The following is a 25,228-nucleotide window of genomic DNA, read 5'->3' as shown; positions in this document are numbered from 1 at the left end:
TGTGGGCAAAGCGTTGGAGCATGTACTCATGAACAAGTGGCAGAGGTACCTGGAAGATTCGGGGCTCTACCCAAACACCGTCATCGGGTTCCGAAACAAACTCGGAACTCAGGACGCCATGATACAACTGAAAAATGAAATCCTCGATGACACTACCAACACGAAAGACAAGCGAGCCATTTGGGTTTGGACCTGCAGAGCGCTTTTGACAAAGTGAGACACTCTTCGATTCTGGCCCAGGTGTCACGGCTAAACACGGGCAAGAGAACATATGCGTACATCAAGGATTTTTTTGACGGAGCGGACTACCGAAATCATCGCCGGTGACCTGCGGCTCCAAAAGAAGAAGCTCGGCAGTGTCGGGACCCCCCAGGGCTCAGTCATCTCGCCATTACTTTTCAACCTTGTAATGATAGGGGTGGCCGAGCGCCTCTCACCAGTCGCGCGGGTCCGACACACCATCTATGCCGACGACGTAACGCTCTGGGTCCCAGGAGGAAGCGACGGACACATCGAAAATACATTGCAAGAGGCGGTTGACGCTATCGAGGAGCAGCTGGACGGGTCTGGGCTCGTCTGCTCCCCAAGCAAGTCTGAGATGTTGGTGATTCCTCCGAAAAGGGCAGCTAGGAAGACGAAAGGCAACGAACCTGCGAGAGAGCAAGACACAATAAAGATCAAGACGAGCGGTGGTCCCATGATCCCGCTTGTCGAGAAGATCCGAGTGCTGGGGATGCTGAATGAGCGCAAACGAGTCAACGGCGAGACGGTCAACCGTCTGGCGGCCAAAGTCACCACGGCCATCCGCCTCATTAAGAGGGTGTCGTACAGAACAGCAGGCATGAAGGAAGAAAGCCTCACCCGGCTAGTGGAATCCTTCGCTACATTAGCCACATTTCATACGTTGCTGCTTTCCACAACTCGAGGCAGTGCGAACGAAATAAGATCAATGCGCTCATACGCAAAGCGTACAAGGCTGCACTCGGACGCCTCGACTACACAAGCACCGACAAGTTCCTGGCCCTGGGAGTGCATAACACCCTGGAGGAAATCGCCGAGGCGCAGAGGACCGCTCAGCTCGCGCGGCTATCGGAAACAAGAACGGGCAGACAAGTGCTGCGTGACCTAGGCCTGGGACCAAAGGAAAGGGGACCCGAAAATACAGAAGTGCCTGTATCGGACGCAATTAGTAGACGGCTACGGGTATGTCCGGTGCCAAGAAACATGAACCCTGAGTTCCACAAAGAGTGGCGGGTGGCGAGGGCCAAGGCGCTCATCGATCTCCATGCCAAAGACAGGGGTGCCGTGTTTGTGGACGCGGCAGAGTATCCACATGACAAAAAGGCATTCGCCGCTGCAGTCATCGGGGCATTGACCGGTGCAACGAGAACAGCGGCGAGTGTGCGGACTCGAGGGGAGCATCAAGCCGAGAAGGCGGCCATTGCTCTGGCCATCGCCAACCCCGAGTGCACGACTGTGCTCTGTGATTCTAGGACGGCAGTGAAAAATTACGCCAGAGCAAGGGTGTGTGGTGAAGCCGCGCGTGTGTTGCGTGTGGTCGATTTCGCGAGTGAAAGTCGGTGTGTGGTGATAAAGTGGTTTCCGGCCCACATGGGCAGTGATGTGTCGGATCGCGGCAACGCTAACCACAACGAGATGGCGAACGCGGCGGCGCGAGAACCAACCAACCGTGCCGCTGCTACTACAGCCGACCCGTCATGGTTGTGGGAAACCAAGGACAAAATGACTTCCTACAACGAAATTGTGAAATGGTACCGACTAGAGCGAAGGACTATGCCACTACCTCATCCGGGCTTGACCCGTAAGGAGGCGGTTTTATATCGACAACTTCAAACGGGGTCGTTATTCACCCCGGTGCTGATGAGGCACGTGTACCCAAGTGTTTCTGAAAGTGATCTGTGTTGTGTGTGCCGAAAGGAAAGAGCCACTGCAGCTCACATCCTTTGGGACTGTGCTAAGAATCCGCACGAAGCAACGATAACAACGATCCCGCCGTGGCTCGAGGCCGCAACGAGGTGTTATGACCTAGATGTCCAAACCCAGGCCGTCCAGCAGATCTCGGCGGCCCTCGAAAGGCAACGACCGAGCGAAACCGTAGGGAGGCTACCACCCCAAAAGAGGGGCAGGCGCGGTCGACCAAAGGGAATAGTGCGGCCGCGGCCGAAGTAGAGGCGCCACACGCCGCGAAGACGTCATGGCCGCGTCACGGTAACGCCTCCCTAACAGGGGAAGGCTAACCGTTCTGCAGGCATTCCCAACAAAGTTTCTTCACTCACTCACTCGATTTTCGAGGCAAGAACGATGCCTGCGATAAAACTACGGCGTCTACCCTAATACCCAGTGCAGCGTATGTAGTCCGGATACTCAGCTTTCGATTGATGCCTATCTCGGCTCTCCACACATGGCGTAACACTGTTCCCAAAAGCAATTTTTGTAGCACAGTCGTGAACATTCACGTGGTATCTATAAAAAAATTAGCGTTACGCTTGGCGAAGCCTCCGAAGCTGTGACCTAGCTGTAGAATCGCGCGCACCTATAATCCCGCGTCACGGTTGCCACGGTTCGATTCCCGCTTCGCCCTTCTTTTAAGCCGCATAGGACCTAGTTTTGTAGTCTCTCACTAGATGGCAGAAACACAATACTCCAAATTTGCTTTCGGTTCTGGTTTTCCAGTGGTGCTCTTGAAATATTATGTTTTCTATCTATCCTTCGTAAAACGTAGCAGTGTCGTGCTCATTTGTTAATCATCGCTTTTATGAAGATTTTATTCATTGGACATCATAACTAGGAGCTTGCGCATGGCTTTGTGTTATGCAAAAAAAGAACTTTCGTGCTTTGTAGCGAGGAAACTGGGACAACAAAATGGCTATTCTTATTATGTTCTTCTGGAAGGTCCGTTTTCTTTGACTTTCGGCTGTCCTTAATAGCACACACTCCGAGCAAATCAGGTCCACCTGTGCCACAATGCCAGCCGGTGGCCAGTGCCATTCCTATGCAACATTCGTTCCGAACAAAGGGTCTGTTAAGCTGAGTCGCTGCCCGAACGTTAATAATTTCTAAAGATTCATCCAAATAAGAAATGCACCAACTAGAAGAAGATGTGCAGTGTGTGGATTAATAACTATAGTCAATGTGTTCCCTACAGCGAAGTGGTATGAATCCGTAGGTGTGGCCGTAAAAAAAAACATTTGAATAAATGTCCCGTGCTGTGTCTGCGCCGGTCGCTCTACAGAGAAGCTAGCTTGGCTAGCCGTCAGTATTTAGGATAAACATATGGCGTCGCTCGTTCGGCGCAGTTGCTTTTAATGCGCAGCATTGTTTCGCGAGTACCCCAGCAATTTGGTGGCAAAATCGTGCAAAATCGTGTCTGTAACGCAAATAGTTTTGCGCATTTCCCGTATAAATACATAGGTCTTCATAAAAAGGGTTGGGGTGGCCAACTTGAAATCGGAAGTGGCATCAGCATAAATTTGGGCGTGATACAGGGATGGGTCGTGCTGAATTTGGTAGTGATATGGGAGTGGCCCAACCTAATTTTGGGGTGAAATTGTAGTGAGCCAAGCTTAATTTCAGGCTGATATGGGGGTGGCCCAACCTAAATTTGAGGTGATCTAGGGATGGGTAAGCCTAAGTTTGGGAGAATATGGGGGGGGGGGGGGCAGCCTTGATTTGGGGATGATATGGAGGTGGGAGAACCTAAATTTGGAGGTGATATGGAGGGCGGGAAACCCTAACCATGGGGGTGATATGGGGCTGGGCCAAGCTGAATCGGGGGTGATATGGGGGTGGGCTAACCTAAATTTGGGAGTGATTTGCGGTGGGCCATCCTAAATGTGAGGTGGTAGAGGGTGGGCCAGGCTACGTTTGGGGCTGATATGTGGATGGGCCAACCTGAATTTGGGGATGATATGGGGGTGGGCCAACCTAAATTTGGGGGTGACATGGGGACGGGCTAACCTAACCATGAGGGTGATGTGCGGCTGGGCCAAGCTGAATTGGGGGGGGGGGGGGGTGATATATGGCTTGGGGGGTGATATATGGCTTGGAGGTGATATAATTAGGGGGGTGATTTGCGGTGGGCTATCCTAAATTTGAGGTAATCGAAGGGTGGGCCAGCGTTAGCTTGGGGCTGATATGGGGGTGGGCCAACCTTGATTTGCAGGTGGTATTGGAGTGGGCCAATCTAAATCTGGTGGTTTCTGGAGGCGGGCCAATCTGTATTTGGAGGTGATATGGGGGTGGGCCAACCTAAATTGTGGGGTGCGTCGACACGAAATTCGGGGCGATTTATTGAAATTCGTGGGTGGACCAACTTTAACATTAGGAGTGGCTCAAATGAAATTTGGGATTGGGCCAACTTGATGTTTAAGGCTGGGCGAAATGAAAATCGGGCGTGGCCGACCTTAAATTAGGGGGTGGGCTAATTTACATTTGAGGGTGTGCCAACTTGAAATTTGGGGGTGGGCCTAACTAATGTTTGGGGGTGGGCTCATTGAAATTTGGGGGCCTGTTTACGAATAGTTGGACAACACCAGTGGTGTTTCTGCACCCTTTTCATCATCGCAAAGTACGTATATTAATAATTGCTAGCCAATACCCCTCAAGGTGAGCTACTACTTGAGCCTTCCAAGCCCACTGGGCTAATAATGTCACAGGAGTGCTCTCATCGTGACGACTGCGACGTTCAATGTGGAGATCCACAAGAACTTATCGCAGATCGAGCTGACCATTTGCACACAATGTCATCGCTAACAGTACTCGCTCGTGCTAGACGCAGCACAAGCTTACAACGATCATAATTCAACTTTCAATCGCACGCTAGTCGACATGCTCTCACTGCACAATTTCGCCAGCCTTCTGGATGGGAACCTTGCTGGATGTTTTACTGTTATGTTGCGTCGTTTTTCACGAAAGCCTTCTCCCGCAAAGAGAATACATTTTTGAGATTTACGAGATAAGCTGGTACATAACTCATACGAAGCAAATGTATAAACGGTTATAGTGATTTTTCAAAAAAAAATGTAAGTAAATTAGATTTCAGATGGTATTGTTTCGACCAGGCATGACAACGATTTCTTCCCTCCTGTCAGAGTGCTTTGACCGAAAACCTAATCATTTTGCTCAAACGTGTTGCCTTATTACTACACGTGCTAAACGTACAAAAGTGCGGTGCGTGGTCACAGCTTCAAAGCCAGTCCATTTTGTGTACTGTTGTTGATATTGTAGTATTGTGGAGTTTTCCTCTTCATAAGAGCACAGAAAGAAAAGTATTACAGTTGGTAGCTAAACGCAAAGTACATTAGAAGATCTGAAACCAGCGATATTTTTTAATTTGCGGGTTGGTCTTCTCGGCTGGTAGATCGCTGTCCGATCACTTCAACGAATTTTGTTTGTGTGCAACTGCAGCAAAAATGTCGATACTACCGTTTCATTGCCAGGACCTTTATGCCTTCCATACACACAAGAAGGGCACCGGATAATTGGCACACGCACTTTTATAAACTTATATTGTTTTGCTAATTTCAGTGTAGCGAGGTGTCTGCGAACGGAGCATTTTCTTAGTATCAGTCTAGTGTTAGCAGTGAGAAGCAGTTTTTTCGACCATACCCATGAGGGCATACTAGCCATTGTAGCGCTTTACTGTAGGACAAGTGAAGTGCTAAAAATTTGGTGTGCCTTGTCCTTTCCATAGGTCGTCCATCCATTATGTTATGGTGACGATCAACGTTGTGTCCGTCGGGCCTCCTCCTGATTTTTAGCTTCACCATCGCGAGAGCGGACAGAGAAAGGAAGCTTTCTTCACAATAAGCACCAGCGGGATTCCACCACTCGTAACTGCTGCAATTTGCATTCAGTGGCTGGGCATGCTAACCACATCCTTAGTTTCACAATCGCTAGAGCGCGCAGAAAAAGGAGAGCTTTGGTCGCTCTCACTACCACGAACCCATGTCAATGCAGATACAAGTACGTGCAGGGGCTGGACAGGCTAACTTCTGCGCTACCACCTGCCGCCGCCACCTTTGATTTTCCATGCATACCTGCTTCTTGTTTTCATCGCAGACGCATGCAGGACAAACGTGGATAAGAAAAAAATCTGAGTGCCCTTCCCCTGTGTGAAGAAGGATGACCAGCAAAGCTGTGTATGTGGGCCCCTTATTGGCGAACTGCACCTCCGCCGTGGGTCGGCCCGCCATTTCACTATCTTCGGCATCAGCCCACGTACGGGGAGCGCTTAACGCCTGCTTCACCTCTATGGCGGGTCGGGTCGGTTTTTCACTATCTTCGGGATCGATCCGCGTATGGAGAGTGTTTAACGCCTGCTTCACCGCTGCCGCGGGTCAGTCCGGCATTGTACTATCTGCGGAATATTGTTCTACACGCGGACACGATAGTGGAGAAAGTAGCCCTTAAGAGGAAGCTTTAGCTCGGGTGATTTTATCTAAATATATGTAAGATCCCAATTCTGTGCATTGCATCTTACGACACATCTAAAGCATACAAAATTAATATATTACACATGAATCTCAAAAGAAAATTAGTAATATGGAAATACAGCTTTTGCAGAACCCTTGTACACAACCTAACGAATTCACGTAAGATATAAATCGACATATCGAATTTGTCCGCTTTGACGATCTAATGGATGCCGTGTACAGAACCGTGATATCTATCCTTGATGCGGAGCTATTAATTTAAAAACTTCGCGCTTCTATCTTTTTCGCACTTTCGAATCTCTAAAATTCTTCTAACAACAATCAGGCCCTAAATGGAAAGTTGGCTTCCAAAAGTCACTAGAATGTACCTTTCTCTCTAGAATCCATCCAATTTCAGTAAAATCGGTCCAGGGGTTATGTGAGAAAAGCGTTTCGGCGTTTTACATCTATTCGAATACACCGCGCCCGAGTTGGGCCCGAGTTAGAACTTCCTCTTAACGGCTTCGCTATATAAAATATATCGCTCACGGCCAACGCCGCTGACGCCGACACCGACGCCAACGACACCGGCTTTTCTGCGACACGAGCTCCTTAACGCTGTCGCGTTAAAAAGAAATAAAGAAAATAAATGCCTCCGCCGTCAATACCGCCGCACCAGATTTCGTCACGATGGCAGCGTCCCCATCGGCACGGCTCCATGGACAAGAACGGCACCGAGAGCGGCGCTGCTGCGCCGGCGTTGAGAGCGCCGCATGCGAAGCTAAATTCTATTAGCGGGTGGTACCCCTCTCCCATCTCTCGTTCGCGCCGCCTTGATTGCCTCCTGCACTGCGCGTGTTTGGGCACGTTTCGCGCCGCGCGCGGTGTGTGTGCCTACGTGTGTGCGCGTGAAGGGCGGTGTACAGTCTGTTTCACATTTAGGGGAAAACTCGGAGCGCATTGCATCGCGATGCGGCGAGCGCTTGAGTCAGGCGGCGGCAGCAGCTCGCGCAGGTGCTCGAGGGGCGGGATCTTGAACGGCGTCGTCTGCTACGGCGGCGCGCGCTGGCCGCATTGTCGGTAAACGTTCTACTATCAGTTGCAGGGTGCCGATCTCATCGCTACGGCGTGAAATGAGCCGGTATTCTTTACTATGCGTTGTGCGACGCCAACTGATACGCCTCGAAGGTAAGTTCATCGCTGCAGGGCAGTCATAGACGACGTACTGATTCCATACATTCTTGACGACCCGTTTCTGGAAGGCGACTATATATTCTAACGCGATAGGTCGCCGATCCACACTGCTCGTGTGGTGCAACAACTGCTAGAAGAGCGCACAGTCACTCTCTTGGAGTGGCCGCCTCAATCCCCGGGCGCCAACATCATTTAACATGTCTGGGGCTCGTTGAAAGTATCGCTGGCGCACCATCCCCTCTATCAGTCGCCCGAGGATAGGCTTCGATCCACCATCGTCAGCGACTGAGACGTGCTGCGAATGAACACATCCCTGATCAAGTCATTCTGCACTTCACTGCCGTCCAGGATCAGCGCTGTCATCGCTGCCGCTGGGGACATGACGAGATACTAACTGAAGTTCCGAGCGTGACGTGTCCAATTCCCCGCCGGCGGGCAGAGTCTGTCTGGTGTAGCGAATGATTGTCGAGAAAAATAATTTCCAGCTCATTGTCTGAACCTAAAACATTCATTTAATCGTATCCGTTTGTTTCATCGTGTTCGACTCCCATAGTTATCATTGTTGAGTGCTTTGTTTTCCTTTCGAGACAAAAAAAGACTGAACACGTTGCGCGCACATCTTGGTGCGTCTTGTCGCTGCTTTTTACGGTAGCACACACAGTGAAGAAATATACGTGCACTGCCCCTGACAGTAGCACGCTTCCCGACAATGGGGCCAGCGCGCACCGCCGTAGCAGACGACGCAGATCACGAATCCGCCCCTCGAGCGTCTGCGCCTGCTCGAGCTGCTGCTGCCACCGCACAACTCTATTGCTTGCCGCATCGCGATGCAATACGTTCCGAGTTTTCCCCTAAGTGTGAAACAGACTGTACACGCTTCTATTTGCCTTTAAGAAGATCGGTACGCTTGACGATTATTTTTATGGCTGCAATGCGGCGAAAGGGCAGCGTCTGCTTAACCATGTAAGTGACGCTGAGCAGGTGATTGGAAACGACATCGTATGTACCGCCGGAAAAATCGTCAGCACATACGATGCGGCACATACATACGGCACATACGAGCTAAAGTCATTTTTGCAGTTTCTCACAATATGTTTGCTACAAATCCGTGTTGTCTCTGATGGCGACAACGGTCTTCAATCGACACTGTGCGGAAATAAACAAAATATATCGGTTACTTAAATGATATTGCGCGACAAAAACGACACGGACGTGAGAGACGACACACCAAGCGCTTGGTGTGTCGTCTCTCACGTCCGTGTCGTTTTTTGTCGCGCAATATCATTTAAGTAAGGGATTACCAACTTGCCCGGAATGCTGCTCTCAAAAATATATCGCTGCATAGCACAAGTACGACATGCACACACCACTTTAACTAGTGCGTCCCCTACAATAGAATAGAAGCAGCAATGTAGACATCTTGGCCATTTTTTTACAGTGCTCAAGAGACGGAAGTTGAAAGTATTAGTAATCATTCCTGCTTCAGTAATGCCGGCGCGACCAAGACGCGGGCGTGTATCGTCCAGCAACTCGATCGATCGGTGCAGTGGTGAAGCGGGAATGAACTCCGGTCATGTTCAATGCATCGTGCACATATTCAATTCCTCGGCACGCGTGAACTTCGGCCACCGCTAGCGCATACAACAGAAGTGGTTTCCATTCTTGGGCAGCGCACACATAAACGAAACACGAGAAAGACAGGACAAGTGCTCGTCGAACAACTTAAAGATTTTATATGAATAAAAGGATTATATACCGAGTAATTATTAAATTCATGTCGGTTACATATAAAAACCGCCATACACTCAGGAGTGATCAATGAACGAGCTCGCTTCATTTGCCAGTTGTTTACTTCGCTCGGCGCACCGCAGTAATCAATGTGTGTCGTCTGCTTATTTCGTACCATTTTCTTGTGAATCGGCAGAATTTCACTGGTGGCATCAACTCTTTCGTGTTTACATTGCTGTCGTGACAGTTAACAACACAATAATAATTTCCGGTCATCCGAAGAGGCGCCGTCCAAACAAGAGACGTCTCGCGCGCAGCGCGAACTGAACGCGGGCGCGACCGCGAAGGGAAGCGGCGGCGGAAACCTACACCCGTTGGAGATGAAATCGATCCGCCAGGGGAGAAACGAGCGCTGGCGTCTAGGATGAAACTTGGCGTGCGGTCGTCTATAAGCAGCTACCAAGCTGTTCACTTTTGTTATCTTTCTTTCCTCGGCGGCAGCGCATTGTCTTGATGGCAGCGACGCGCTATATCTACATGATCATTGCGTCATGCATCGCTTCTGCGACCAAGCAAGCTTTCGGGGGCACACGCTCGCTGCTATATTGACAATAAAAATTTAAACTTCTTGCCTTCGAAACAACAGCGTGAATAAAAATCGAAAGCAGACTGGCCGGCCACAAAGAACATGCTCACGGGGCCATACTATTGATGACAGCATCACAAAAGGTTAGGTGCGGTCAGGTTGACTTTACAGGTTTGCAAGTAATGACTGACGGGCTAGTTGCTTCATTATCACAGAAAGAACAGTGCTTCAAGTTGTTAGTGCAGTTTGTGTGTGGTTCCTCTTTTGTGTCTGTGTGTGTCTGTGACTTTACATCTGTTCTTTTTCTGCGCCAGTTACGCCTTCCAAGAGCGTTTACATTGAAGATTGTTGTTCGCATGCCTCTTACAGAAGCATGTTTAATCGAAATTTCTTCGCTTGGCTGCATAATCTCGAGGACGGGCTCCAAGCTGCTCATTTTCTTTAACCATGTAAGATCAATTACTAAAAATTTAATTAACGTAGCTTTGTTAATTATGTACACAATTTCTCAACTTACTCCGCATCCAAAGGTTACAAATCTGAACACTCGCATGATAAAATGATGTCACCATTGCTTGTATTGGTTCTATAGTTTTGTTTGGTGCAGTTAGAAGCAGCCGGCATATTGGTGGTGTGGTAGGCTTCTTATAAAGTAAGTACGAAAGTATGGACAGGTTATCTTGGCGCAAATCAACTTCATGAGCTTAAGAGGAAACATTAGCTCGGGCCCAACTTCGACGCGGCCTATTCATATACATGTAAAACGCAAAAAAAACGTTTTTCTGAGATTACCCCTGGACCAATTTATAATGAAATTTGTTGCATTTGAGAGAGTAAGTTCAATTCTAGCGACGGTTGGAAGCGGAATTTTGATTTAGGGCCTGAATTTTGTCAAAAGAATTTTAAAAGATTCGAAATTTCGAAAATAATAGACGCACGAAGGTTATAAATTAACAGCTCTGCATCAAGAACAGATATCGCGGTTCTGTAAACAGCATCCATTAGATCAACCAAAGCGGACAAGTTCTCTATGTCAATTTATATCTTACGCGAATTTGTTACCTTGTGTATGAGGGTTCTGCAAGATCTGTATTTCCATATTACTGAATTTTTTTTAGGTTCATGTGTAACATATCAATTTTGTGCGCTTTAGATCTACTATTAGATGCAATTCACAGAATTATGATATCATGTTTCAATGCTGAGTTACGGAGCTGTAAATTGATAGCCTCGTTTTCTGAAAACTCTCGATTTGCCATTTTTTTATAAATATTGGCGACCTCAATCAAACATTTGAAACAGCCAGTCACTACATATTAAGTCTTTCTTTTAAATGCAACAGGCCTCGTCAAATTCGGCGCAGTGGTTGCCGAGAAAAACGAATTCTGCTTCTACATGTATTTAGATAGGAGCATCCGAGCTACAGCTTCCTCTTAAGCACATGTGCCCAGCCATGCACTTCTCCCTTTACAATGGACTATTCTCAGTGCTACGGTACATCACACAGGATGTGCGAGAACATTGTCAACGCTCCTGTTTAGATTTTAGAGCGCTGGTGGCATCAAGCTCGGTTTCGTGCCATCATCAGGAATAAAAACAGCTGCCTCGGGGAAAGCATTGGAAACATTTTGAGTACTTTGTAACATATGGATCAGTGCGGACATTGTACGTTGGAACGAAAAGTACTGAAGTATTAGAATGACGGTTTCGCTGCATGTATTTTGGCTGTCTAATGTTAAGATCTAAAGAAATAATGCTGTGATTGTGTGACAATTAATACTGACATGAAATATGGGCTCCGACACAGTACCCGTGGTGGAACTGGCCCGTGGACTACAAGGCAACATTGCACCACGAAATGCTGGTTTGATAAATACCAGTAATTGGAAAGTGTTTAGGTCTTGAATTTTCTGCATGTCGGCGCCGCTGTGCAGTCATTGGGGGCCCTTTTTACCACGAACACTATGTTTCAGCTAATATTAAGAGCGACTGTATTCTCTTCTGTTTTTTGGGGGGGAGGGGGACCTTATTTTAGCGTCTAATCACTGTTACAAAGTTATAGGTTAGCTCAAGACGCACCTGCATGTGTTTCTAATATCCAGTATGTTGTCACGGATTCAATAGCGAAAAAGCGCCATCTTATCAGATTGGGCGCGCGAAGTGAATTCTTGCGCACATTCTCCACCACATTTGAGGACCCGAGATTGCGCCGAAATGTACGGGCATTCCAATCTGATGAACCGATGTCTTGATCCGTAGATCAGATCCAGAGGAAGCACTACTTTGCCCGCAGCCATCTTTGTGCTTTGAGTGTTTTCCAGCGCAAGCTCACCTTTTATAGTATGTTATATTCGTGACTCACTCTTTTGGAAGTGTTTTGTTCTTCACATCACTACAACAGGTGAGAGTATAGACGTTCTCCATCTTCACTGAGTGAATACTGGGAAACATACTAGGACTCTTCTTGACGTCTGCGTTTACACATGTGCCGCAACAATTTGTTATTCATAACTCACTTTTTCAATTTAGGAGGCTGTAAAAGACAGCAACCTTATATTAACATGTTGAGTTGAGCAACTACGGTTCTCCTCCGTAGTTGCTTTGTTTTTATTGGGTCTGATTGCTAATCACGATGCCTCGAGATCGAATCCCAGCCACCGCAGCCGTATTTCGATGGGTGTGAAATGCGAAAACACCCGTGTACTTAGGGTTAGGCGCATGTTAAAGAACCCCAAGTGGTCTAAATTATTCCCGAATTTTCCGCTACGGCGTGCCTCATAATAAGATCGTAGTTTTGCCACGTAAAATCCCATAATGTGTTATGTAACACTCGTTAAGGATGTCCTTGGCAGTCGCACAACTCTTGAATACAAGTAAATGTCAGGAGCTGTGCGCGAGGTCTTTATGGCGTTCGATAAATGCTTGTCTACATTGCTAGTCTACATTACAATATTGCGAGCAGCTTCGGCCATTGCATGCTTACAGACGACTACACAGAGACAGTATGCTCAATTCTTGTGTCGTGACTTTTGCGTCAAGGTGCAAAACCAACATATCCATGAGTATGTCTTAATACTTGAGCACATGTCGATTTGCAGCTGTGGCGGTAGCCCGTGAGTGCGGATAGCAAAGTCGCTAGCGAAATAATTGGGGCCACCTTAACGAAATCGACAGGTCAAAATCAAAAGCCGTCCACGACGGCGTCTCTCGTAGACGCTGTGCGATGTTCGGACGTTGCAATGTGTGCCGACTGAAGAAAGGCTGCCACGGAGTGCTTCTGACGGTTGGCCTAGCTTGTTTACTCCGTAGCATCAAAAAGAAAGAAAGAAAAAAAACGGAAAAGAAAACCGTATGAGAAGCCCAGAATCCGTCATCGATCGTCGCGACTAAACGCTCTTAAGATGATAAGTCATTTCCAGGCGACGAGCGGCTACGCTTTATCAAGAACTCGGATAACGCCGGCGGGACAAGCATTGTGGCAAAGTTCAATGCGCAGGGATAGCTTTTAATTATTTTATTTTCCTTTTGTTAACGTCATCACGCGTCACCGCGCGAAGTTTGAAATGTTTAAGGTCGGTAGGCCACGTGGTGGCACTCACGCGAACTAACCCCTCGTGTCCAGAAAAGCTGGATACGGTGCGTCCGTGCGTGCGCGTGTGTGCGTGCGTGTGCGCGTGTGCGTGTGTGCGCGTGTGTGCGTGTGTGTGTGTGTGTGTGTGTGTGCGTGCGTGCGTGTGTGTGTGTGTGTGTGTGTGCGTGCGTGCGTGCGCGTGTGCGTGTGCGTGTGCGCGTGTGTGTGTGTGTGTGTGTGTGTGCGTGTGTGTGTGTGTGTGTGTGTGTGTGTGTGTGTGTGTGTGTGTGTGTGTGTGTGTGTTTGTGTGTGTGTGTGTGTGTGTGTGCGTGTGTGTTTATTTTGGCAATTTTCTTATAGAAATGTTTGCTTTTGCTTTTCTTGCTAATGCAAATAATCTTGCTAGAACATTGCCTCAACTTGCGCTTACATTAGTGGGGGAAGGGGACCGGTCTTATCGTCTTCTTCGACGTGGAGTGGTCCCAAGGTCCACTCTGTAAAGAGGCAGCCCGGCCCTTCATTTTCTCTGAAGTAGTCCGAGAAAGCACGCCAATGCCGGAGTGAGCCCTTGGGGCCCGATGTGCGATGGCGGATTGATGCACTCCTGCAGATGCCAGGTTGGTGCCCGCCTAGCTAGTGAAGTGTTCTTTCTCGGATCGTGTCCAAGGCAGAGCAACTACACGGAAGATGTTCGGCGCCAAAACTTTTACTTGTGTCGCCTTTGGCAATGTGCGGGGCGTGCTGACAATGTATATTCCGAGCACACCTGCTGCGCAAAGCATCGCCTTGCGTGTCATCGCTGCATTCTAGCAGGTTATGAACTTGATGCTGTACTCGGTGGTGGCCATGGTGGTGCTGCGTCAGGTTTCTCTGTTTTCCTCCGCTGCCTTGGGCTGGCGGTTTGTCGGGCGCGTTTTTCGCTGAAGTCCGTTTGGCGCGTCTCGTGTCGAAATACGCCGTTTATAGTCTCACCGGCTAACCACAGCTTCGCTTAGACCGTGAATGGAATCTGCGATTTTAAAGTGAATGGTCGGAGGACTATCAATCCTCAGTGTAGTAAACGAGCGGAGGAAAAAAAAAACAGGTGCGCAGCCGTTGCCATGACGCCGTCGTCACGCTGCCTGTCAATCAGGTATCGTCATGCCGGTGTCCTCGTCCGGCTGTCGCGATTACGCTGTCACGCCGTCATGGTCAGGCTGTCATGGCCAGGCTGTCATGCATCGTCACGCTATCATGCCGCCTACTAAAACATGTGTGGGATAATTTGTGTGGCCATCACCAAAGATCGTTATGGCCTCAGCACTGTAATTCGTTGTGTTGTCAATGTGTCCACTTGATTTTTCGCTTTCCACATAAGCTATTCGCATACTCTGACAGTCATCTTCAATGGCTTCTGCCACAATGTTTTTTTTTTCTTCAGAAAAGTGTTTTGTACTTCACTTTAATCAGTAGCTGTGCCATCACGCCGCCATGAAGTGTGAATGTAAATCAATGATGTACACTTCTTACGCTTCATTACTTGGCATCGTGACGTGTAACCCTGACGCTGCAAGGACGAAATACACTCCAGCACCGAACCGTAAGCGTGGTCGAGTCATGATGGTGTAAGACGCACTGGAGATTGGGAAAAGAGGAGTACGCCCTCTAGTTTGTTCTCGTTGGTCATTCATTCCAAGAGGAACGTGCACTAGTATGTGCTTTTCTTCTTTTTTTACGTTTCATTCGAAAGTCTCCGTTGATTACAGCTTGAAATTTACAACAAAAAATGAACAAGCGATGACCCTGTCCTAGGGAACGGCGTTCCCCAGCTCGATGCAGTCGAGCAAACCGTCTGCGTTTGGTTCATTCATCATTGCGTCCAGCCTTGCACCGATCGGCACCCGAGAATTTATTCATCGTGCTCCCCATCACAGTCAATCTTCAGCTTGGTCTTTTTATTGAGCATGTCTTTCGTGATAATGTCGCTTAGACGTGTATTCCACAACCACTGACATATTCGCCGACAGCGGGAGAGTTGGCGACTTCCGCGTATAAGTATGCATCTAATGAGGTGTTTAGCGAACGGGGTTAAAAAAAGTCGTGAGGAACGGGACTGTTTTTACGCTTGAATTTGTTCCTTAATTAACTTGTCACAAAGATACAAGATGGACTGCCGTAAATTTACGTCAGCCATTCCCCTACAATAACACAGGAGCTCTTCCTTCGAGGACGTTCAGAAAGCTTTTAAAAAAATCGAAACAACGAAATATGTCTGACTTAGCCTATGATATATTGGGAGGACTAGGAACAACGTTGGAGGAATGGCATACCCAAGAATTGTTGGACAATCCCCCTTCGGCAATCTGTTGAATTTCACCGCAACACACCGGCGTAACCGAACAGGCAGCACCTACAAATATTATATTTCGAAAGATCGACCTATTTTCAGCACATTCTCATTAGCAACGTCGAGAGTGTACCCACTTTTAACAGCATACAGATTTATGACACTTAGCACATAGCGCTGCCTTTAAGCAATGTATTGGTTAGGACGAAGGCACTGCTATAGCGCAGTACTAATTACCGATGATGCTATTTGAAACTTGCTATAAATAAGTCGCTCTTTTGAAATATAATTTTTTCTTTAAGTGTTCCCCCTTGACTTACGCTGGTGCACTGCGCTGAAGCTCAACAGATTACCGAAGGGGGTATGTCCGTAATTCCTGGACATTGACACATTACATATCGCCCTAAAAATTTGTCGACTCGATGTTATATGGGGGAATGTCGACATTTAACATAAACGAAAACATCAGTCCTTTAGATCCCCCTGCTTGTTTTTGTCTCTTGCGGGTTTCATACAATGTACATGCTCTACACAGAACATAAGTCCGTATGAGCTGGAAATAAGAATGTTCCGTGTTTCTCTTCCTTTCTTTTCTTTCAGGGCGTTGTTAAATATATACGTGCCACCATTGCTCTTGACATTGTCCTTTAAAAATACTGATCTTTCCTGTAAAAAACGTGCCATACACGATCGTAGAGATACGAAACGTTGTCGTAACCTTCACTATAGATAGGGTATCTGAAAGTAAACCACTCGTAGGCGTTGGAGCGTTTTAGGTCACTCTCTCGCTCGGCTTCCTCCGACGTCGAGAAAATGTACTCCGTGCTCGATACGCTGGCTATCTTCCAAACGTCGGCGTTTCTTCGTCGCGCCTTTTATTGCCACGCACAGTCAGCATTTCGCTTATCTAGCCGTGCACGTACTTACACGTCGTAATTGTGTTGTAAAAAAAGGCGTAGGTTAAATCAATTCAGCAGACTCCCGCAAGGTGGTACATGTGTCATGAAAGGTGGCGAAGTGTCATAATCCCGAAGCAGGACCAATTTTTTCCTCAACTGTGATGCTTTCTTTCTGAGAAACGCGTATGGGTTTACTTTGTAGTTTCGTGCCGTGCTACATTTTCTTTCCTTTCATCAAAAAAGACGCAGATTTTCTTTCCTTTAATCAAAAAAGATGCAGATTTTCTTTCCTTTCATCAAAAAATACGTATGTTTTCTTTCCTTTCATTAAAAACGACGTAAATTTTTATTCCTTTCATCAAAAAAGACGTACCTTTCATCAAAAAAGACGTAGATTTTCTTTCCTTTCATCAAAAATGACGTAGATTTTCTTTCCTTTCATCAAAAAAGAAGTAGATTTTCTTTCCTTTCATCAAAAAAGACGTAGACTTTCTTTCCTTTCATCAAAAATGACGTAGATTTTCTTTCCTTTCATCAAAAAAAACGTAGATTTTCTTTCCTTTCATTAAAAATGACGTAGATTTTCTTTCCTGTCATCAAAAAAGACGTAGATTTTTTTTTTCCTTTCATCAAAAAAGACGTAGTAGAAAGTTCTAAATATGGAAGAAGAAATAGCCAAATATGGCGAATAGATATGCGATTAGCATGACGACGAAAGTATAGAGCAGAGTTAGGGAGGGGTTGAACAACGTCCCATTCCTTCCTAAGTTTTTCTGTCTCATTCTACCGAGGACACAAGACAGAGGAAAATAACTTTTTACGTGCAACAGCCACTCATTAAGCTTAAAAGCACAGTGAGAGGAAACACCCCCATAAATGCGCGCTTTGAAGATTTGTTTCATTAGCATATCTGCACTTTTGGTTTAGCTTCAAAGCAGTAATAACAAAACAGTTATAGCTGGTTACTTTCCACAGCCGAAAAAAAAATGACGTGGCAACCAAGGTCGTCGCGACAGGAAACAAGGTACACGATATATACATCTATATGCACTGAAATTTGAGGACTAAAGATGATGCAATGTTGAACAATTGCATATTTTTTGCATTATTTGCATTATTTTCTTCGTTCCATTGCCAGACGTCCTTAAACGTTTTTCCGCATCCTCTGCTTCTTTTATTCATGCGGAGTTATTTAATTCATTTTTAAGGGCATGCACGACGACGACGTCTTGCTTCGCGTCGACTTTGATTGGCAGGCCTCTCTTATTTTTTTACCAAGAGGCCAGTTCGACCGATCATGGAGATAGTTTATTTTTTATTAATATTATTCTAGGGTATTACGTCCGAGTCCAAGATACAATTATGAGGCACACCGTAGTAGGGGACTCCGGAATAATTTTGACCACCTGGGGTTCTTTATCGAGTACATGGTACACGGGTGTTATCGCATTTCGCCCCCGTGGAAATGCCGACATTTTATCATGCGCAACAGATAATTCTGTGTGGAGTTGAAAAAGTTAAATTATGGGGTTTCACGCGTCAAAACCCCGATCTGATTTTGAAGCACGCCGCAGTGGGGGACTCCGGAAATTTGGACCACCTGGGGTTCTTAACATGTACCTCAATCTAAACACACTCCTGTTTTCGCATTTCGTCCCCATCTAAATGCGGCCGCCGTGGCCGCGATTCGATCCCGCGACCTCGTGCTTAGCAGCTTCTGTGTGTAGCGCAGTGTGGATGATGCTCGACTATATTAGCAGTCATTGAGTCCTTGCCGTTAGATTGACTTACTCTACGACTAGTTATCACTTCTTGTCTCGTTGGAACCTACATTCCTATACCTTCGGTGACTCGCTACAACATTCCCAACAAACAAAATTTCCTTTTTTGTGAAGAATGTGGGAATTATTGAAACCGATAAATTCCGCCCGTCCAAAGGCGCGCCAGGAAACGCACGTAGAGCAAAGGTTCCTAGCACGGTTTTCCCACGCGGGAAGGCTGGCGGCTTCCGGGCAGCACGTCAGCCCGCCTCCCCCTCCTCCGCTCCGATCCGCTAACAGACGTAGGCGATCACGTGGCCGCGGAGGTCCGTGATCATTGGACCGAGCAAAGAACATGGCAGGGGGCGCCAAAATCGGCGTGACTACAAAAGCACAGTTCGCAATAGGGGATTAGAAAATTTGGGTGTGGTAGTTCATAGTGTTTCTTTTTTTATTCTTTAACCTAGGTAGGACATTATGCAGTATAATAGCAAGAGCTTGGTGGCGCAATCCACCGCCCCGTTCCAGAGGGGACGCTCATAACGTCCATACATCCATCAATCCATCCATCCAGTAAAGCGCGACCGGCGAACCCCGGAGCTAAGGGAAGACTGCGAGCCGCAACGAAGGAAGGACCTCAGGTAAACACCTCGTTCCCATCCTTTGACGCGCCCTGCCTTTGTTCGCCCCACGATCGACCCCGGCAAACGTCGCGGTCGGAACTAGCCTGCTTCCACGTGAATCCTCTGGAGCAATAAACGTTCGTGTGCTTGTTAGTCTACCTTGTGTTGTCGTGTTTCTGGCCTGTCCTGGTACCGCCGAAGCCCGGCCGTACAAGACAAGCAAACGGGGGTTTGTTGTCAAGCCTAAGTCTTGCGCACAAAGGCGGCTTGAGAGAACCCGAGGCAACAAGATAACCAGATCCCCGATACGCCAAACCCGTATGGAGTCAGCAAAGAAGATCTCGTCTTCAAAACGTTATTCTCCTTTGACCCACACTTTTGCACGGCGAAGTCACAAAACACTTAGTTGAAGAATGGACACTCCCACAGAGCTATAAGGAACACGAAACGCTACTGGTAGTGCTCGTGCTGCCACTGGTATTCGGTGGGAACAGTGTGCGCATGCGCAGCCGTCATCCTGTAGCGTTCACAAAAGCTACGGGGAAGGTCTAATTCCATTTCACTTATGGTTTCGGTTTCCGGGCACACTTACGCGTTTTCTGCGGCGAAACATCCACATGCATATTCAATTCAATCTTTCTTTGCGCCCAGCGGTTCATCGTAATGATACCTTTTCAAGCTAAATTTTGCATTGGTAAGAAATAACTTTTAGTCTCAATTTTCATTATCGCAGCTCTCTCTTTTCCATGCGCTTACCAAGTTTCAAATGCGTGGCAAGTAATCTGAAATACTTCAGTCTTACATTTCTCATCACCAAAAACATGCTGTAAAGAATGTATTAAGTAGACAGTGTATTGCAACCGCCAGAATGTCGCTCAAGTTGTGTTTCAAAATTTATTCACGTGCTTTGCATAATTGCCGGGACAGTGTGTGGTTGTGCTGGCCTTTGATTCAGCGCTTACTTATACATTTGTTCACGGGACACTGAATATACAAAACACAGCAATAAGTGTTGTTTTGTCTTGTGCAACTTTCAGGGCACATATAACTCCGCGAAATGTAGACATCATCTCGTATGTCGTTAATGAAACGCAACAACTTCCCTAAATACAACCAGCATACGGCAGCAGCCACAAATGAATTACTGGACCGCAATGTACCCCCCGCTCCCCTCCGAACGTCGACACGTATTCTATCGGCCACAGTTGACTTTTCCACGTCCATCGCTGTGTTAATGTGAGATGATTTGCGATCTTACATTGCGTTCACCGTATTGAAAACACTTCTTACTCTTCCTTACACAATAAAGACAGACATAAGTTCCGTAATTAAATAACCGCTCTCAGAGCCTTTAACGTATCAGAACTGTTTGTTAGAGCTCAGTACAGTTTATTTTTAATTCAGCAGTGGCACAGACACTGTAGAAATAGAAACCGCACATGTAGCCTGCACAATGTGAAAATCAAGCCTCAAACGAGCAACGTGTTATCTTACCTGCAAATGTTCTCAGTATCCAGTCGCTTGCGCGGCGTAGCTCCAACTTGCGCTTCGCTTGCGTTCTCACAAAGCACTGATAGCACGAGTAAATGGCGCGTCCCGTATTTCTCATCCAAACGACAGTAAAAAAAGGGGTGAGGGCGTGAATTCGCACACGGCGAGAACACAGCCAGAACTGGCTCGACTATAGACTCGGCTTGTTTGTGCGCGCGATCGCCAAAGTCACGATAGCCGCTCTGCGTATCCCTCCATATTCGCAAAGTTATAAAACGCTAATCCTTATTTATTTTCATACTATATCCGATAAAATTTTGTGCAATGAAATTTTTTGAGGCTCGGCATAGGCAGCAGCGTACATTTTTGCACGCAGCGCTCCTTGTGATTGGTGGGACACGAAACTGGCCCCCCCGGTGTCCGGGGCCCGATGAGGTGGCTTTCAGATTACGACTCATAGTGCATGTATACAATGGCACTGCATGTGACAGGTTTCGTTCAGTGCTTAGCTCAAGCGTTGTTACAGATATCCCTGTACTTATCGCTTCTACCGCCTCTCCCCTACAGAAGAGCGATAACGCTATATCATCCGACCGCTGTATCTCGTTGCGCCTTCCTGCTCATCGTATTTTGGGTATGAAAACACCGGCCATACTTGAACGGCAAGATAGCGACTGGAAGTGTTGAACAGTTGGCGAACAGGGGGAAAGCCTCGGTGTGGAGCCAGTGCTTTCACAGAGAGCACGCCCCGACGATGACAGTTCGAGGCACTGGCTTTTAAATGAGTGCTGACAGATATGCTCCAAGTTGAGATAATTTTGGACTGCGGGCTGGGCAGGTGCATTTGCGCACGGGTTTTCACTTTTCTGCACCGCCTCGAATGCTACGCACGGTTATCCTGTGATATGCAAGTATACCATTATTGCAATATCCATTATAGGGACATTCCAGGCGCATTTCTGCCTTCGCCATGACGTTCCGTATAACGTCCAAGGACGGTAAAATCGTCGCCGCGCGCCGTATGCTGTATGCGCGAGTGAAGGCGCGTGAGGGTGAGCCGGCGATCGCGGCTCAATCTCGCGCACGCAAGGGAGGGAAGCAGAGAGGAAGAGCGCCGTCTTCTGTCGCGCGCGAAGATCTTGTCTGCCTGCGTAAACTCCTCCTCAACGTGATGGAAGGCATATCATTTTCGTGCAATGAAGTGCCCCACTTGCGCGAGAGATACTCGTGTCTCAGCCGCCACAACGCTCGAGGCACTTCTCGCCAAGTGGACATTATCCCCTCTCTACGGCAAGAAGTTAAATCTCTACGCGGATACCTAGCGCGGCGCCCCGTCAACACAACCTCGCTTCCCCCTGCTACTGGCAGTATGACGCCGTCTCCAAAAAAAAAGGCACCTTCCTCGCAAAGACCGGAACCAGTTTGGACGAACCCGACTACCCTGACTGAATTTCCCCCCTCACCCCCCTCTCGCAGTGGTGCGCCGACCGGAATTCCATTGTGACGACTAAAGAGAGAAGTCCTAGCTCCCACAAATAGTGCTTCTGGTGAGTTCTTGAGTCTGTTGGCCAAAGACTCAAGAGTTCCAAAGGTTTTTTTTTTTTATTGCGATAGGAATTATATCGACACTCCAGCGCATTTCTACCGTCGGCGTTGCCGTGAGGTCCCGTGTAAAGTCCAAGGACGATAAAATCGTCGCGACGCGTCATACGCTGTATGTGCGACTGAAAGCGTGCGAGGATGAGCTCGCGATCGCGGCTCAATCTCAATCTCGCATGCGCAAGCGAGGAAAGTGAGGAGGAAGCGCGCCGTCTTCCGTCGTGCGCTATGCTCCGGGGGGAGTGTATCGAGGGCTGCGTGCAGGGAGGGGCCCGGACGGCCGCGCGCGCCCGCCTGGGCCCCTGTATCTTGAAAGTCATCTGCCACAGGGACAGAGTTCGCCGTGTGCTGTGTTTTCGGTGCTTAGTTCGCGTTGATGCGAGATGCAGCATGAAGGTCAATTCGCTCGCTGCTGCTGCCGCGCTTCCTCACTACAGCGTTTTGACAGCGAGTTTCCGCGGTCATTGAGTGAGATGTGTTCATGATTGCTTGTGCTTTGGTGACACCATGCTTGTTACTTTATTTAGTATGCCTATGTTTACAAGTTTAACGGCCGATAAAACCACTACCCTTAGTTCGTATAGTTGTCCACTAATTTGCTCTCGCAATCGATGATTACCTTTCGGGCGAAACTGAGACTTTTTTCCTATCGGTGCTCTCCCCTGAAGCCACCCATGCAAACCTGAATAATCACGAGAAGTCTGTCAATGTTAACCCGACCATTCTCTCACCGGCGCCTCAAAACAAAGCACGACTGTTATTCTTCATTCCACGTGGTTATTAACAACGAAGCTTTTAAACGCCTTGACAACAACACCTCCGTGTGGCCCATGGGTTGCCTTTTCTAGCTTTCTCGTGGTTAGCTGCATCATGATATGCTCCATGCTACTGTGGTAACCAAAGTTGGGCAAAGTGTGGAATTTGGACGATATTATCAAAACGCTCTAGGTCTTCGTATCATGGCACCTGAACTAGTTGCTAACATTGGTTCCTCTTGTTTCTCCATTGTTGTGCAAACCGAAACCTGCTTGTCCAGTGTCATACTGCCGTCTGATGCGTTGCCGTCTAACTACGATGTATTTCGCAGTTTCAGTCTTTTCTGGGTCCAAACAAAAAGCTGGCGGTGTCCTAATTGCTCTTTACATTAATTTAATTGCCATTAGACACTTCGACCTCGAAATTGTACACGAATTGGTATGGCTGGAAATAAGGCTAGCGCGTCCTCAGAAGTCTATTAATTGGAGCTTTCAATCCAGTCATGTTTGATGAAGTCATCGCACCTATTGAATATTTCCTTACCACATACTTAGAGCACCGACTTCTTATTGTTGGTCGCTTAAACACACCTGGTATTCAGTGAAGCAACTTCATCTATTCCCATTACAATTTTTTTAGCAAAGAAGTGCAGCTCCATTGTTAGATTTCCTAGCTTGTGGTAATGTTTTAGTCTTGCGACTGCCAAATGTACAGAATGTGGCATTGTCGCACTCTGACATTTTCCTTGTTCGTCCTGACAAATTTCACCACCCCTTTCCCCGCTTATTATACGAGCGTCCTTGTCGGCCTTACGCCGTAACGGTTCAGATGAGGCCAGTGAATTTCCGCGCTTTGCTTTAAAATCTGGTGACTATGCTTTTTCTCTGCAGTTGGTCGGCTTCTCCTGACTAGTACATGCAACGTCGACGAACAGGCCCATTGGCTTACCGAGGTGGTCGTTCTGGAGAGTATGCATGGCTACATATCCCATTACAAACACGAACGATGTAAACTTTTTCTTTGCTTCTCTGCGGAACTTACAACTGGTCTAAAGTGTAAGGAGCGTGCTCACAAAAAATGACAACCATTCCACTCTGTGAAGATGTAATGGCAGTGAAAGCACTTTGCTTTTCGTTTGAGAGCTTGACTGTCGTCATTGTTCACTGCCATTCCATCTTCACCGAGTGGAATGGTTGGGACCGACACGGCCCAGGGGTTGAACACGTTCACCCACTCCTGTTTCACGGTGCGTTCCATAAACATGCACCGTCTCGCCGTCGTTACTCGTTCGGAGGTGCACGCGCTCGTGATTGTCGTTTTCGTTCAGCATCGCGGGAACGTTCTTCGTCGGAGGCCGTTTCGCGCTGGCTTCGTTTAGATTCTCGTAGCTGGTCCCTCCGGTGCTCCTCGTACGCATGTTGTTCTTCGGGTGTACGAACTATACGTGTCCGTCCCATCGATAACGCAGCTGTTGCATGGCTCACACCCCCTTAACCAATGCTTCATACCCCCGTAGACGCGGCTTCCCAATTACGACGACAGAAGAGAAGTGAATTCTACGCTGGAATGATGAGCGGCAACAGAGCCAGCTGCGGAAGAAGACGACTACGATGAACGCACGAGCAGTGGCGCTAGCGCGTTTTCGCGGTTGGCGCCGAGAATTTTTGTTCTTTTTTGAAAAATTTGTACGAAACATTTTTGTCAAGAAATATCGGTTCTTACCTGTGTGTCTGGGACCTCTTTGAGTCCCACGCGTGACAAGAACATTTCAAGGGCGCGTTACATGTTTCCAAGCCCACAGGGGTATGTGCCATTGAGTTTGGACCCTTTCTGCCCGATCACCAGGATCGGCCCACGTGATGATTTTTTCTGCTGCCGGACGCCGAGAAAGCTACGGAGGGTTGGTCATATGCAGCTTTCGCTGTAAAAAAGCCAAAAGTCCTGTGCCTTACAAATGGTTAAGAGAATTCCGCCTCTAGCCGTCCCTCTGTAACCAACTGTAGAAGCGGGATCACAAGTCTCGCATTGAGAGTATGGAGAGCAGCTCCTCCTATCGGCCGGCGAACGTTTAGGGACATTTTCGTATGCGCTCCAGTAAACGTGGAAATCGTATTCGTCTGCTTGACTTCTGTGGTTGGATCGCACCCATCTGCATGACTCCATTTTTCCTCTATATACAAAGCGTCCCCTGAAAGCACTGTCCAACCGCACCGCACTTCTACTGGAATTTCCGGCTCGGTACTCTGACGAGAATCTCATCA

The 25,228-nt window shown here is 47.7% G+C and overlaps 1 protein-coding gene across 1 annotated transcript in view; it reads right to left on the bottom strand.

The window, feature by feature from the left end:
- LOC126543838 (multidrug resistance-associated protein 1-like) overlaps positions 1 to 20,714 on the bottom strand; it is a 165,951-nt gene extending 145,237 nt beyond the window's left edge. The window contains exon 1 of the mRNA XM_050190963.3: positions 20,616 to 20,714. The gene's annotated coding sequence lies outside the window, so the exon portion shown is untranslated. The remainder of the gene's footprint in view (positions 1 to 20,615) is intronic.
- Between the last annotated feature and the right edge of the window lie 4,514 nt (positions 20,715 to 25,228).

This window comes from Dermacentor andersoni, chromosome 10 (genome assembly GCF_023375885.2).
Source record: "Dermacentor andersoni chromosome 10, qqDerAnde1_hic_scaffold, whole genome shotgun sequence".
Lineage (NCBI taxonomy): Eukaryota > Metazoa > Arthropoda > Arachnida > Ixodida > Ixodidae > Dermacentor > Dermacentor andersoni.
This window is presented reverse-complemented; position numbering and strand designations above follow the sequence as displayed.